The sequence below is a fragment of the Patagioenas fasciata genome, unplaced genomic scaffold (assembly GCF_037038585.1).
Source record: "Patagioenas fasciata isolate bPatFas1 unplaced genomic scaffold, bPatFas1.hap1 Unplaced_3, whole genome shotgun sequence".
Taxonomy (NCBI): Eukaryota; Metazoa; Chordata; class Aves; order Columbiformes; family Columbidae; genus Patagioenas; species Patagioenas fasciata.
Window position 1 is genome coordinate 3155038 of NW_027288732.1, and position 14750 is coordinate 3169787.

The 14750-nt window shown below is 54.4% G+C and overlaps 1 long non-coding RNA gene across 1 annotated transcript; it reads right to left on the reverse strand.

Moving 5' to 3' along the window:
- Positions 1 to 1802: 1802 nt before the first annotated feature.
- Positions 1803 to 13983, reverse strand: LOC139826839 (uncharacterized). The gene is made up of 3 exons (XR_011736964.1): positions 13856 to 13983; positions 8448 to 9069; positions 1803 to 4042 (listed from the first exon to the last, which is right to left on the reverse strand). It is a non-coding gene; the product is annotated as an uncharacterized lncRNA (long non-coding RNA).
- Positions 13984 to 14750: the final 767 nt, after the last annotated feature.

A 14750-nucleotide genomic window follows, 5' to 3' on the forward strand; every position in this document is an offset into this window, starting at 1 on the left:
CATCGAAGCAACATAATACAATCGACTAAATCTAAAAGACATTCCTACTGAAAACTCTGAAAACGGAAGCAGCTAACCATAAGGGTTGTGCATGTGCCCAGAGCAATTTGGAAAGAAAAGGGACTTTTGAACTCTCAAGACAAATATATCAAACGTGTGGAGGAGATATTGAAACTACCGGAAGCAGTTAAACTTCCTAAGAAAATGGCAACCGTGCATTAAGGCACACCAGAAAGTGAGCTCGGAATCAGAAAAGGCTGGTGGACAGAGAGGCAAAACAAACGGCTAAGCAAAAGGTAAAAACAGAAAGTGCTCTCGTCCTTGGCGGGCAGGTCTCTTTAACAGGTAAGCCAGAGTATACTAAAGAGAATCGAAACTCATCATAGATTTAGAAGAATCATATAATGAGGAAGGGTGGGTTCACCCCCCCCCCCCCCGCCCCCTCTCCCCAGGGAAAACTTATTGTCGCCTTTCATCTAGTTTGGCCTTCAGTAAGGGAAGAACATAAGAAAGGATTTTGGGGAGTAGAACCACTATGCAAACATTTGATTAGGGGAAACAGGAGCTAGAAATTTGTATATCGCTGTAAAACAGGTGACAGCAGTGTGATCTTTGCCTCCAGACTAATCCCAGAAATACGCCCAAGCTAGAAATGGGTCAAATGGGTAAGGGGAATGGGCCTGGACCACAATGGCAAATTGAGTTTTCAGAACTCCCAGGAAAAGGGGGGCACCGATATTTGTTGGTATTAACTGACACTTTTTCAGGTTGGCCAGAAGCGTTCCCTACCAGGACAGCAAAAGTTTAGGAGGTGACTAGAACATTGATACATGAAATAACACCAAGGTTTGGAGTTCCAGCTGTTATATCCTCTGATAGAGGGCCACATTTTAGTTATGTGTATGTGAAGTCTTTTGCAGAGAACTTTGGAACCATAATAGGAAGGTCCATTTCAAGACCTCCTGATATCCTTCACTGCTACCAATATTAGAGAACAGAATGCCTGGATTCATCATTCTAGAGTGAAGAAAACCCCATGATGGGAGGGGTCTTTTTCTTGCTTTTTTAACTACAGGAACAGCTGTTTGGACTGCAGAGAAAGGATGGACACACATCTCTTGAGTTAAAGGACCACTGATGGAAGAAAGAACCTGGAAAGTAACTCAAGAACCAGGGGAATTGAAATTGATAAATGAAAATGAGAATGGTTTAATAGTTAAATGTGTTGAACCAAGTTGTATATGTAATTCTCTTGTTATTTTCGATGTTTAGGTTGTAAATGGACTGTGGTATAAGCATATCCACAAAGGGAACTTACCAACAGGATTGCATAATAAATGTCTAAAAATAGAAGATAAGGAAACTAGAGCTCGGTTGAGGATTCTAGTTGCCACTGGAAGAACAGAAAAAGAATAGTCAAGAATGGTGGGAGGTATTTACTGAAGGGATGAATGGGAATTTAGAGAGTCCACCAGTGATGAGAAGAATAGAGTGTAGAAAGAGAAATCAAATTCCATGTTGCTCCTGTTGTTCCTAGGAAGTGAAGGCCAAGAGGTGGGAAACGATAAAACATCGCCACGCTAACGGCAAAAATAGGAAAGGCGGGGACACTGCCCTTTCTGTTGAGAAGACGACGAACTCGGCTGCCGGCTGCAACCTGCTCAGCCAGAGAGGCAGAGGGTGCGGAAACCTGGACCTGATCCTCTTGCTAGGAGTGGTGACTTGTTGTTCCCTACTTAGCCTGCCCAATCCCTGTACCAAATGCTATAAGCACGTGAGAATAAGACAACTGACACAATATGTTCTCAATTATCACACTCATGTTAATTCTGGATGTTATGATTGATAGAACAAAATTGGAAAAATGTGAAATCCAAGGGCAGAAGTTACGGGTAGCAACTAATCTAGGGAAAGGTGGACTCGGTGTAGGCTCTGTCTCCTGCCCTAGGTGAGAACAGAGTATCTGTTTTACACAAGCTGGTATGTGGGGCTATTCAGATGGAAGGGAGTGCAAGATCAGTATAAGGAGGAGTTAGTTAAGAGTGCCACTCAGGAATTGAAAAGAAGGCAAGAGAAACAGAAAGTGGTACAGAAAAGCAGTGATTGGTATGAAGAAATAAGGCAAAAAGACAAGGGATTACAATTACCAACAGTAGGGGAAAAACCTGTTCATAGACCTTATGGAAAAGATAGCCCAGGAATTAAATGTCACATCATGCTGGATATGTGGGGGTCTCACATGGCAGAACAGTGGCCTTGGAGAGGAGAGAGTGTAAGCCCAGAAGGATTACTGGTGCGGAACAGAACTCATGTAACTCAAGAAAAAAAAAGACCAGAAGGATGGGTATTAAGTCACTTAATAATAGGGCAGATATGCATATCAAGGGAGGATGGTAAACGAGATTTTAGTGAATACATTGGACAAACCCTTGTTAGTGCTGCGGGCAAATTCATCAAATACCTCTACTCCTCCTACTTGGTGGCCAAGTCCACCTAATGGATATTGGTCTCAAAATGGTAGTCTGGTGGAAGAAAATAGGGTTCATGATAGTATGCGCATTTCTGGGTTTACTGTTTGTACCATATTTGATCCCATGCTTTATTCGGTTAATACATTCAGTAGTCCAAGGCATGCAAATCTCAGCTATGCCTATAGATCCTGAAACGGCAACAAAAGAAACGGGGTATAAATTGATGATTTTAAAAGATAACACCAAACTGGACCTAGCTGCCGCTAGGCAAGTACTAGCTAACTTTGAGGCAAAGCACGAATCAATAGGATAAAACGAAAAAGGGGGAATTGTGAAAAATGTGAAAAATGCAGTTGTGATTTGCGCTAAGATGTTGAATGTTTACAGATATAACCAAATGAGGCACGGACTCTGAACTTGGAAAAGGGAAAAAGGTGGTTAAGTTCTATGTAAAAAGTTATGAAACTTGTTTAGGAAGTTTTATTGATAGAGGGAACTAACGTTTTAAGGGTTAAGCAACTATATAGTAAGGGCCTACTAACAAGCTAACATTTTAAACCACGTAATTAATATCTAGTTTAGAGCTGTATGTAACCAATTGTGCTAAAAAAAGCAGGACTTCATCGAATGCCAAGATAAGAAGTTTTACAGCACCAGCTGCAACCTTGAGGAGACAAGACAGCCAAGATTTACAGCAAAAAGGGGGCGCCAGTCCGGTTTCAGTCGGTTTGGTAGCTTGAGTTCCAACCAGTTCCTCGTAATGAGCCAAAGGGAAAAAGTCCACTGTGACGGAGCTGAAGGAGCCTTCATCCAGAGACCCCTAAAGACCCCTCCTCAAATTCACCAAGTGACACTGCGCAGGCGAACAGGGGAGGGGCGAGAAGGGGCTATGGGAATGGTGATCTGAGACTCACTTCATGAATATGTAGAGGCGTTCCTGGGGTCGTTATGAATATGTAATACCTTACTGTATTTAAGCACACTTCTTAATGTTAAAAGTGTGCGTGCTGGGTGGAGTGAATCCCCCGCGCACCCAGCGCTGTTTTGCTTATGCTCTAATGAACACATGTTTAAAGAATACAATTAAGGAATTGGATTAAACGTTGTTTATCCATAGAAAAAGCATAAGTGTCTTTGAGTCCTTTGGACTAAACCGGCTTTGAACATCATGAGCCACTTGGTTCGTTTTAATGGACAACAGCCCCTCCTGGTGTGCAGGAGCTGCCAGTTTTCCTCCCCGCACCTCCAAGTCCACTGTCAAATTCCAAAACCCTGGGGCCCCGTCACCTCCTGGGGCTCCCGGCTCAGGAGCGGTGGTGCTGGCCCAGACGCCACACAAATGGAGAAATAACAGCAGAGTCGATGATCCCGTGACACGGCCTTCTTTATTTTATCAGCGCACTGCAGTCACAGCCGTGTCCCTCGGCTGGCGGACAGGGCCCCTGGCCAGTGAAACCCCTCAGGTGAGAGAAGCTTCTAGTCCGCCACCACAACTGACCACAGCTCAGATTCAAGTAGAGGTTTTAAACGTCAACCCTTGTGGCCATTGAGGCCATGAGAGACTCCAGCACCTGTGACAAGGAGGAGGCGAGCAGCATCATGGATGTGGCCGTGAGAGAACCTGGCTCCTGGCTGAGGAAGGTGAGCGGCCCGTGGCTGCCCTGCCCTGGAGCCCTTCCAGGCCTTGTTCTTCCCTCCCTCGCCCCGTTGCCTCAGGCACCCGGAAACGATTTCAAGGCAGCAGCTTTGGGATGGGAAGGGCAGCAGGTTCAGAGGCAGCTGAGGAAATGGCTGCACTCCAGTGGCAGCACCATCCTCAGCTGGGTGCCCTCCAGCTCCCAGACACTGTGAGGGGCTGTGGCAGATGCACCTTCCTCCCCCACCCCCTGAAAGCACCAGAAACTTCTCCACCAACAGCCCACCCTGCTCATGGCCCTTGGCTGGCAGACAGGGCCCCCGGCCAGTGAAACACCTCGGCTGAGAGACGCTTCTAGTCCAACAGCACAACTGACCAGAGCTCCGAAGGAGAAGGAGACGGAGGAGGAGAAGGAGGAGAAGAAAGAAAAGGAAGAGAGAAGAGCAGAGAGGAGAAAGAGGAGGCTTTTTGCAGGAAGCAGTAAAGCCATCATCCAGCCACTCTCTGCAGTTGTTGACCTGAAGCAGGAGTGGAACTAAGACGGCAAGAGACCTCTTCTGGCAGCCTCACCCGACTCCAACCACTGAGAAGCTGGAGCGTTATGGTAAGGCCTTCAGGCCCAATTTCACATGTGTGTCTGGGTCAAGGACATCTCTGAAATCAGGCATGGAAACCCGAGGACTGTGGGGGGTGGTTGCTCAGGAGTGGTGACTGCAAGGAGGGACCTGCTTGACCATCTCAAAGGGCTGAGGGGCTGATGTGGCAGCCAGGGCTCCTGGTTCCCTCCCTGACGTGGCCCCTGCCTTCCTGGGGCAGCCCAGGCAGAAGCCCCTGACCCCAAGGGGCTGCCCTTGCCTGGCGCTGGGCATTGCCCACGCTGAGCTCATGTCTGAATGGAAGAGCTGAAGGTGCTCGTGGGCCACGTGTGCTCTGTGTGTTCAGAGATGTGACCCGGCAAAACTGGCCCCTGCTGGGGAGACACCAGGGCCTGCCCTGAGCCTCCGAGAGCCGCGTGGAGCGCAGCCCCGTGCCCCCGCGGGCAGGGCAGAGCACTGCCGGCTTCCCGGCTGCTGCCTCAGAGCATGACGGGTCTTTCCCTTGTTCTTCCAGAGTTCGCTAAGATTTGGGCCAGCACATCGTATCACCTCAGCCTGCAGCTGGCTCTCCACCAGGTGGGCCTCACCTCCTTCTCCCCTCACACCCTGATGAACGCTGATCAAGTCCTGATAGCCCTTTGCCATCGGGTGCAGCTGTTCTTCCTTGGAAAGCGGGAGCGATGCCCCAGCACGACATTACTTTCCCTTCCTTCCTTCCTTCCTTCCTTCCTTCCTTCCTTCCTTCCTTCCTTCCTTCCTTCCTTCCTTCCTTCCTTCCTTCCCTCCTTCCCTCCTTCCCTCCTTCCCTCCCTCCTTCCCTCCCTCCTTCCTTCCCTCCTTCCCTCCCTCCCTCCTTCCCTCCCTCCCTCCTTCCCTCCCTCCTTCCCTCCTTCCTTCCTTCCCTCCTTCCTTCCCTCCTTCCTTCCCTCCTTCCTTCCTTCCTTCCTTCCTTCCTTCCTTCCTTCCTTCCTTCCTTCCTTCCTTCCTTCCTTCCTTCCTTCCTTCCTTCCTTCCTTCCTTCCTTCCCAAACCTGGCACCCCAAAATCCTGTCCTACCCAACCCTTCACCCCAAATACCTTTACCCCAATGTCATCCTTCCCTAAACCCTGCACGCCCAAATCCTAACCCTGCACCCCAAAATCATGAACCCCCAAACTCAGCCCTACCAAACCGTGCACCTAAAATCCTGCACCTCAAAATCCTTCTCCCCAACCCTGCACCCCCAAATCCTCCATCCAAGTCCTGAACACCTGAACCCTGCACCCTTCAAACCCTGCCCTCCAAAAGTCTTCACCCCCAAACCCTGCACCCCAAGTTCTTGAAAACACAAAACCTGCACCCCCAAAGCCTCACTCCCACCCCTTACTCCAGAGCCCTGCACCCTAAATCCCTGCAGCCCCAAATCCTATCTAACCTTGGACCCCCAAAACCTGCACCCCTAGATCCTTCCCCTCAAAACCTGCACCCCCAGATCCTGCTGCCCCATACCCAGCGCCCCCAAACTCTGCACCTGGAAATCCTGCACTCTCATAACCCTGCACCTCAAACAATTCCCTCAACCCTGCACCCCCAAAACCTGTAACCCCAAATGCTGCACCCGCAGATCCTGTCCCCAAACTCTGCACTTCCAGATCCTGCCCCCCTAAACCCTTAAAGCCCAAATATTGCACCCCTAGGTCCTTCAACACCCTGCACCCCCAAATTCCCCACCCAAAAACCTGTACCCCAGATCCTGCACCCCAAATTCTGTCCTCCCACACAATGCACCCTAAATTACTGCAGCCCCAGGTCCTGAACACCCGAAGCCTGCACCCCCAAGTCCTGTACCCTAGAGCCCTGCACCGAAAATGCTGCCCCTCAACTCTGCTTGGACGGTGCTCTGAGCAACCTGAGCTGGTGAAGATGTCCCCGCTCACGGCACAGGGGGGTGGGTTGCAACCTGAGCAGCTTTTGCAACGGATTTGTGGTGTCTCTGCACCCCTGTGCAGTTGTATGGATGTGGCTGTGCTTGGCTACAGGATGCTGGAGGAGGAGCTCAGGGCAAAACTGCAGTCACAAGAGGCCCGGCGGGACCGCATGCGAGCCCAGATGCTGAGGGACCTTGAGCTCCTCCTCGGGTTTGAAAACAACATCGACAACCTCATCTTGCATCTGCACGGCATCACCGTGCCCGGCCAGGTACCCACCCAGCGCTGGGTGGTGCAGTGACACAGCGCGGTGACACTTGGTGCAGCCACTGTCACCCCAAGTGGCTCATTTTGCCCACCAAGGTGGTTCTCTCTGTCTCCAGGATGATTCTCTCCTGTCCCAGGGGGTGGAGGAGAAGCTCCAGTACCTGGGCCAGAAGCTGCAGTACCTGGCACAGCGGGCAGCCCACCTGTCCCTGACAGGCACATCCCCGATGGGAGCAACGGGGTACGTGGGGTCTCCATCCCTGCTGGGGTCTTCGGGGACCCGCACCAGGCTCCTCCTGATGGCCCGTCCCAAGTGAGGAGGATGGAGGTGGCCCCATGGAGCAGCTCAGCTCCAGGTGGCACTGGGCACTGCAGGGTGTTGTCCCCAGGGGATCATCAAGGGCATCCCTTGGGTTCTAACACCCACCTCCCCTTCAGCAATGAACCCAGGGTGTCTTTCACAGACTTTTGTGAAGGCCAGGGATTTTCTGGAGAAAAAAATGTCGAGCGATCCTCGGAACGTGGTGGTTTCCTTTGAGGAGAGAGACAGCAGTGATGACGGTAGGAGAGCTTAGCGGGGACGCGTCCCACGGGGACTGTCCCTGCCCCTGCCTGTTGGGATTTGTGACCATCCTCGCCTGTCTCTCCTGTCCCAGCAGAGTCCAGCCCATGAGTTCTCTCCAGACCTTGTGCTGTCTCCAAGCCTTTGAGCATGGGTGGTGCTTTTAGGTGGGGATGTGGGAGCATGAAGGCAGCCAGTGGGGTGGTGAGCATCGAACCACAGAAGGAACAAGAAAAGATGCTATGGGGCAAGGAGGGAGAGCCTCGTCTTCAAAATCACCTGGTTGTGAAGAATAACCAGTGCTGGGGTCTGTCTGTGGCCTCTTCCTATTGGATGCTCTTGGAGGAGCCACTGAGTTTTTGGAGCTTGCCACCTCTTTTGAATGAAGCTGGAGCGGCGTCCAGCACCGCGTGGCTCCAGACCTTTCTGGGAAGCCCCGACAGCTGGGGATGGGTCACAGCGGCATTGCAGCTCAGCCTGGGATGCTGGGCAGGAAGAGCCAGGGCTTGGCAGGAAAGCTCCTTGTGAAGCCACCAGCCCTCCAAAACGTGCCGGCTCTCCCTGGTGACACCGGCACAGCGGAGGGGGCCGTGCAGACCCTCCCCAGCCCATTTCTCTCTGTTCCCTCCTCCAGAATCCTCTGAATCTGATGACGAAGATGACGAGCACGTCCCCACACGGGAAGACATCAAGAAGGAGGGGCAGCAGCTGATCGAAAGCAAGAAGAAAGCCAGCAAGAAGACCCAGCAGTCGCTCCAGGAGAGCTTTGGATGTCCCAGACCATCCCTTGTGCTTCGGATGCCCCCACCACCCCACGTCTTTTGGATGGCCCAGACCATCCATTTGGCTCTGCACTCCCCCGCCACCCCTTGTACCCTTTCTCCACTGGGTTTAATAAAGCAGATCTTTTTCGTTCCTCCCAAACCTGTGGTCCAGCTGCAATGGGGGGTCCTAGGTCACTTCTGTCACCCGGGACGCATGGGGGTCAAACCCTGAGGAGCACTCACCTGGGTTTGAAGGCAGCCCCATCGCCCTGGCCCTCACCCAGCTGTTCTCCTCGCAGAGCTGGGGATGGGCTGGGGTGGGGACGGCGTTCCTGGCCAGAGGAAAGCCGGGGGCAGCCTGGCTTCCCCTCCTTGATCCTGTGGAGCCAGCAACTTCCTGGGACCTCTGTCCCCCAGACGGCTCTGGCTGCACCAGTGGGCCCGTGTGTGTCCACAAACATCTGCCAAAGCCTCAGCTGACCGAGAAACCCACCTCTCAGCAGCGACATCACCGAATCCAAGACCCAGAGTCTGTTGGTCAACAGCTGGGAATGTCCCAGTTCCAGGTATTCCGACAGCCTGAAGGTCATAGAGAAGAAAATCATAGAATCCCAGAATCAGACTCACAGAACAGTTTGGGTTGGAAGGGACCTTCACAGTTCATCCAGTCCAACCTCTGCCGTGAGCAGGGACATCTTCACCCAGATCAGGTTGCAGTTGGTAGAAATGATGACCTTTCAGAGCGTGCTGGTGGTACTTTGTCCCTTGTGCCCTGCCCTGATGTGCAGAGACAGAAGGGACACTGGGAAGCTTTGGGGAAGATCCTCCGTATGCTGAGGTGTTGCGTCTCCTTCCTCTTCAGCCTCTAAAAGGTATTTGGTAAAGAGCAGAGCTGGAACCGGGGGTTCCCATCATTTGGGATAAACCCTAAAAACTCATTAATCATTTTGGTTGGAAAAGACCCTCAAGATCATGGAACCCAACCATAACCCACCCCTGGCACTGACCCCTATCCCTGAGAACCTTGTCTAAGGCTTGACAGGAGCTCCAGCGCAGTTGTCTGCAGCCGGTGCCGGCGAGAAACCTAAAATAGGACATGGGAGAATTTGCATGGGAGCGTTCACCACACGGAAATATCTCTGCCTTGGGAGGGCTGAGATTGAGTGGGTTGGAGGTTCTTTTTGTTTTCAAGGATGTGATCAAAATCACATGAAATGACACACAACGGAGGGTAGGCACAGGCTGGGACTGACACCGGAGCCTCAGCACCGGGTTTTATCCTTCATGGAGAAAGGGAACCAGGCTAAATCAGCCAGTTGGAGGCCAAAACAAGCGGCTCCTTTGGCTGTTCTGGGACAGGAGATGCAGGCAGGGCCACCAGTGTGGGGTCTGTCCTGGAGCTGCAAGGGTGGGATGCGGGATGAGGCAGCCAGAGCTGCTTCCACACAAGGAGGCACAAACATCTGCCATTTCCATGTTGGTTTTAGGAGGGTTAATATATGTGATGCTGATTTTTGAGCCACACATCGCCTGGGTTGGCATCACCAGCCACAGGTTGGGTTTTAGCATCGTTCTAAAATGCTGGAGGGAGCAGGGTGGGACTGAGGCAGCACTGGTGACAGAGGGACAGAGCCCCTGGGGTCCATGTCTGTCTTGTGCCGGACAACCCAGAGTTGAACTCGGTTCTCTGGGGAGCCCCAGGAGAGCAGAGCAGAGGGGGAGCATCCCCTCCCTCCACCTGCTGGTGATGTGGCCCAGGACACACTTGGCTCTCTGGGCTGCAAATGCACATTGTGGACTTATGTCCCTTTTGTCACCCACCAGCCCTTCTCCACAGGGTTGCTATCCATCCATCCATCCATCCATCCATCCATCCATCCATCCATCCATCCTCCCCCAGTCTGTGCTGGTACTGGGTATTGCCCTGACCCAGGTGCAGGACCTCGCACTTGGCCTGGTTGAATTTCATGAGGTTCACATGGACCCCCCAGCCTATCCAGGTCCCTCTGGATGCCACCCCTTCCCTCCAGCACATCGACGGCACCACTCAGCTTGGTGGAAAAGCAGAAATGAAGTGTCTTGGGTGATGCAGAGGCCAGGGAAATGTGCCTGGCTTTAGCTCTCTGCCAAGAACACCTGGGGAAACCCTTTGAAATGCTTCAGCCACTTTAGCAGGGAAAAATAACACCCCCACACAGTTGCCAGGCTTTCACTGCTCACGCAGGGACAAAGCACAGCGCGGGGACAGCACAGCGCTCACTCCGGAGCTCACCGGCTCTGACACCCGTGCCTGTTTGGGAGAAATATCCATGGGAAAGATTTTGTGCTCTGGGATTCAGGTCATCTGAAGAACACCAGCAAGCAGAACGACTGCCAAAACCTGCACAACGATGGGACCAGCTCCAGCTCCCCTGGGGAAGGAGGCGGCTGGTGCTTGTCCCAGCCCAGCCACGCCATGGGCGACCCAGAGCGGATGACAGCAAAGCCTCTTTCCAGGCTCTATTCGCTGTGAGATCATGGGGCAGGGTCCCATCCAGGGGGGACATGGGGGGAACATCCTGCCCAAGCTCACGGGGAGCAGAGGAAGGGACAGAGGGGTCTGGGTGGCCCCAGAGGAGCTTGGAGCAGAGCAGGGGGCACAGAAACCCAGGGAGGGTCTTGGAGACGGGTCCAGAGAGGATCCAAGTGTATATGGGGAGGGGGAAAGGAATGGGATGGTGCAGGGGGTGTCACACAGGGTGGGAGTGAGCATGCAGGGACCAGAGCCAAGCTGAAGGTGCTTGGTGGGGATAGAGGTGATTGAGCAGGGGACAGGAGCAAAGTCCTGCGGAGGGCAACGGAGCTGGAGGGGATTTGGAGGGGTAAAGAGGAATGGGGGAGAACCAGGAAAGAATCTGGGGCATGGGGGGTGTGAGGGGGAAGCACAGGAGCTGTGATATTCGGGATCAGAGGAACTGGAGAGAGGATGCAGAGGGGAAGAGGGATGGGGAGAATCTAGAGTGCACAAAGAGGGGGGCAGAATGGGTGCCCCCGGGGTGGGGGGAAGGCTGGTTTGCCAGTCATTGCCCCCTAAACGAGCTGGGGCTGCAGGTGGTCCCAGCACCCCCACCCTGGGCAGCAAAGGGGGACCATGGCAGCAGCAGCAGGTCCCACTGCACATCCAGCATCCATCAGGGGGAAATAAAACACCTAAGTGGGGGCAGATAAAGCAGGAAACCCCCAAAGTGGGCACAGGGAACAGAGCTGAGCACAACACATCCCAGCACTGGGGCTGCTGGGCTTAAATTGGTGTCCAGGAGCAGGGGGGTGCAGGTGAGGATGCTCAGGGTGATGAAGGCATCGGAGTGGGGATGCCCATGGGAGAGGGTGGTGGGGGCTCTGAGGTGCTTGGGTATGTGTGTGTGTCAAGCACAGCCCTGTGACACACACGTAGTGGCTGCTGCTGGGTGTCATGGTGTGGGGACCCAGGATCACCCCAACACGCTGCCCTGGGCTGGGGCCAGGTGGGTGCTCCCCCAAACTGCCAGCACCCACTCCTGGGCACCCCCCACTGGCTGCAACACCCTAGGGCAGGCACAGCGGTGCTGGGCTGTACTGGGACCTGCTGGTTCACAGCAGGATTTGGGGGGGGCCCAGGAAGAGTAGTCGGGCACCCCACCCTGTGCTGAGCTGGATCCATCCACCAGCACCACGTGGAGGACATTGGGGTGCAGGGGGGGTGGGAGGGGGTATGCAGGGTGAAGGGGCAGTATAGTGGGGTACAGTACAGGACAGTGGGTGTGGCAAGGTGCAAACCCCCCTCTCTCCCCCTCCCTCCTTCATCATGGAAGGAGTAGACACATCTCCCCCTCTCTCTGCTACAGCTTCTTTTGTTTGGCCCCAGAGCCCCTGGCCAGGGCCGTTAGGAGAAGGGAGCGCCGAGGTGCCAGGGAGCCGCTGGGCGCCTGCGGCCAGTGTGGGGGATGTTTGGAGGCTTCAGGTGCACCCACAGCCAGAGTGGGGGCACAGAGAAGCTTCTGGAATGCCCACAGTCAGATCTGATCAGCCAATAACAAACTGGACTCTCGTCAAGACTTCGCCCATTTGTCGCGGGTCTCTCGGAGCACGAGCGAGATGCTGCCGCCGAGAGCCCCCCCGGGATGGAGACTCCGCTGCCTTGCCGCTGCAGGTGTGAGTGAAACTGCCCATCGCAGGATTGCGAGTGTATTTATACTTTCCGTGCACACATGCACGTGTAACTTTCCATGCTCAATACGAGCCTGTGTAAAATTAATCCTCGTATAATCACGGGTGTATTTTCCTCTCGTGCTTCCACATAAGCACGTGTAACTTTCCGTGCACATTTGCACGCGTACTTTCCGTGCTTAGTGCAAGCACGTGTACTTTCCGTGCACATTTGCACGCGTACTTTCCATGCTTAGTACAAGCACGTGTACTTTCCATGCACACTTGCAAGTGTAACGTTCCGTGCTCAATACAAGCATGTGTATCAATTATTTCTTCGCACAATCGCGTGTGTATTTTCCTCCCCTGCTTCCGCACAAGCACGTGTAACTTTCCGTGCACATCTGCACGTGTATTAACCCTCGCAGGATTGCGAGTGTATTATAAATTTACCCTCGCAGAATCGCGAGTGTGCACTTTCCGTACTCACTACAGCACGTGTATCTCTTCAAAATAACCCCACACCGTGTTCAGGCAAGTGCGGACTCCTCCCGGACTCAGGGACGGCTCCGGCACTGTTTTGGTGAAGCCACGTGCATGCACTCTGTGCACCGCCTGTCGTATTGGTTGCTGCCCCTTCATAATTTTCCTCAACTGGTACCTGAACCTGTATTCAAGTCACTTTTGGATGCTAAAACCCTGTTTCTCACCGGTTTAACAAAAGTTGGTTTGGACCCTGTTGTCCCTTAAACGAACCTGGGGTGCCTCCGGGACACCCCCCTTTCCATATTGATCCCCAGGAATGAGTCCCCCCTCAGTCTCCTCTTCTCCAGCTCCAGAGCCCCAGCTCCCTCAGCCTTTCCTCACACGGGAGATGCTCCACTCCCTTCAGCATCTTGGTGGCTGCGCTGGACTCTCTCCAGCAGTTCCCTGTCCTTCTGGAACTGAGGGGCCACAACTGGACACAATATTCCAGGTGTGGTCTCCCCAGGGCAGAGCAGAGGGGCAGGAGAACCTCTCTGACCTACTGACCACCCCCTTCTAACCCACCCCAAGTACCATTGGCTTCCTGGCCACAAGGGCCCAGTGCTGGCTCATGCTCACCCTGCTGTCCCCAGGACCCCCAGCTCCCTTTCCCCTACACTGCTCTCCAACAGGTCCTTCCCCAGCTTAGGCTGGAACCTGGGCTTGTTCCTGCCCAGGTGCAAGACTCTACCAGTGCTGCCCAGCGCTGATGAAATAAAGAATGCCGCTGAACAGCGGCATTGCCTCTGCTCTTCACTCCATCTCTTCGCTGCCAGAGAGTTCCCACTTTCTCCAGAGCGCAAGAGATGAGGCCGAGAGAGCCCGGGAAGAGCCGGAGCCACCCCCGCCTCCCCAAGCCGGCCACGCCAGGAATTCAGCCGCCCAAGCGCTCTCCCCGCCACGCCGCAAGCGGCTCCCGCTGCCCGCCCAGGGGAACCGGGGCTCCCCGGCCCGGGACTCACCAGCCGTGCCGAACGCCCGCCCGCTCCGGACGCCGCTCAGCGCCGCGCTCGGCAGGGGCACCGCCATGCTGCGCGCCGCCCGCACTGGAAGGGCCCCGTTCCCATAGCGACGGGGGCCGCGCCGCGCGGAGTCCGGCCTGGAAGGCCCCGCAGCCGTAGCAACGGGTCTGTCTACCGCAGCGCCGGGCTGGGAATGCCCCCCTGCCCTAGCAACGGGGCTGTTTAGCGCGGAGCCTGCCTAGAAACGTCCCCGCAGCCCTGCGGGGCGCGCTCTGCCCTCCCCGGGAACCCCTCCCCATCGCCGGCCTTGCTGCTCCGACCGGGCAGAGCCCGCGGAAGGACTGGAGAGGCCCCGCTGTCACCCCGGGGTACCCGGACAGGAGGTGAAGCCCAAAACCACAGCCAGGTTTTTTTTAGAAATCGGCCCAAAAAGGAAAAGCTGCAGTTGCCTGTGGGCTGTGGAACATCCTGGGGGTGCTGGGGAACCGCAGGGCAGAGTCACAGAATCCCGGGCTGAAGGGACCCCTGCAGACCCCCAGTCCAACCCCTGCTCACGCGGGGTCACAGAGCAGATCACACAGGGAAATGCGTGGGGAGGAAAACACAGCCTGGACCCTTCACTTGGATTGTTGTTTTCTGGAAGACGGCCTTTAAAAACCAGAAGAACATCCCGGAACAATCTCCAGACCCAAGGACCTGGGGCAACTGATTTCTGCCCTCAAATTCTGGCTCCATCCTTCCGAGTCAAACCGGCAGTTTCTCCAACCACTGTGTGTGGTTTTCGGCTCCAGAGAAGGACGAGTATTTCCTTCCCAGCTCCATCAGCAAAGCAGTGCCACACGCGGATTCATGCGCACAAAACTGTCCCGGAAACGTTCTTGACCCCAGGTTCCCT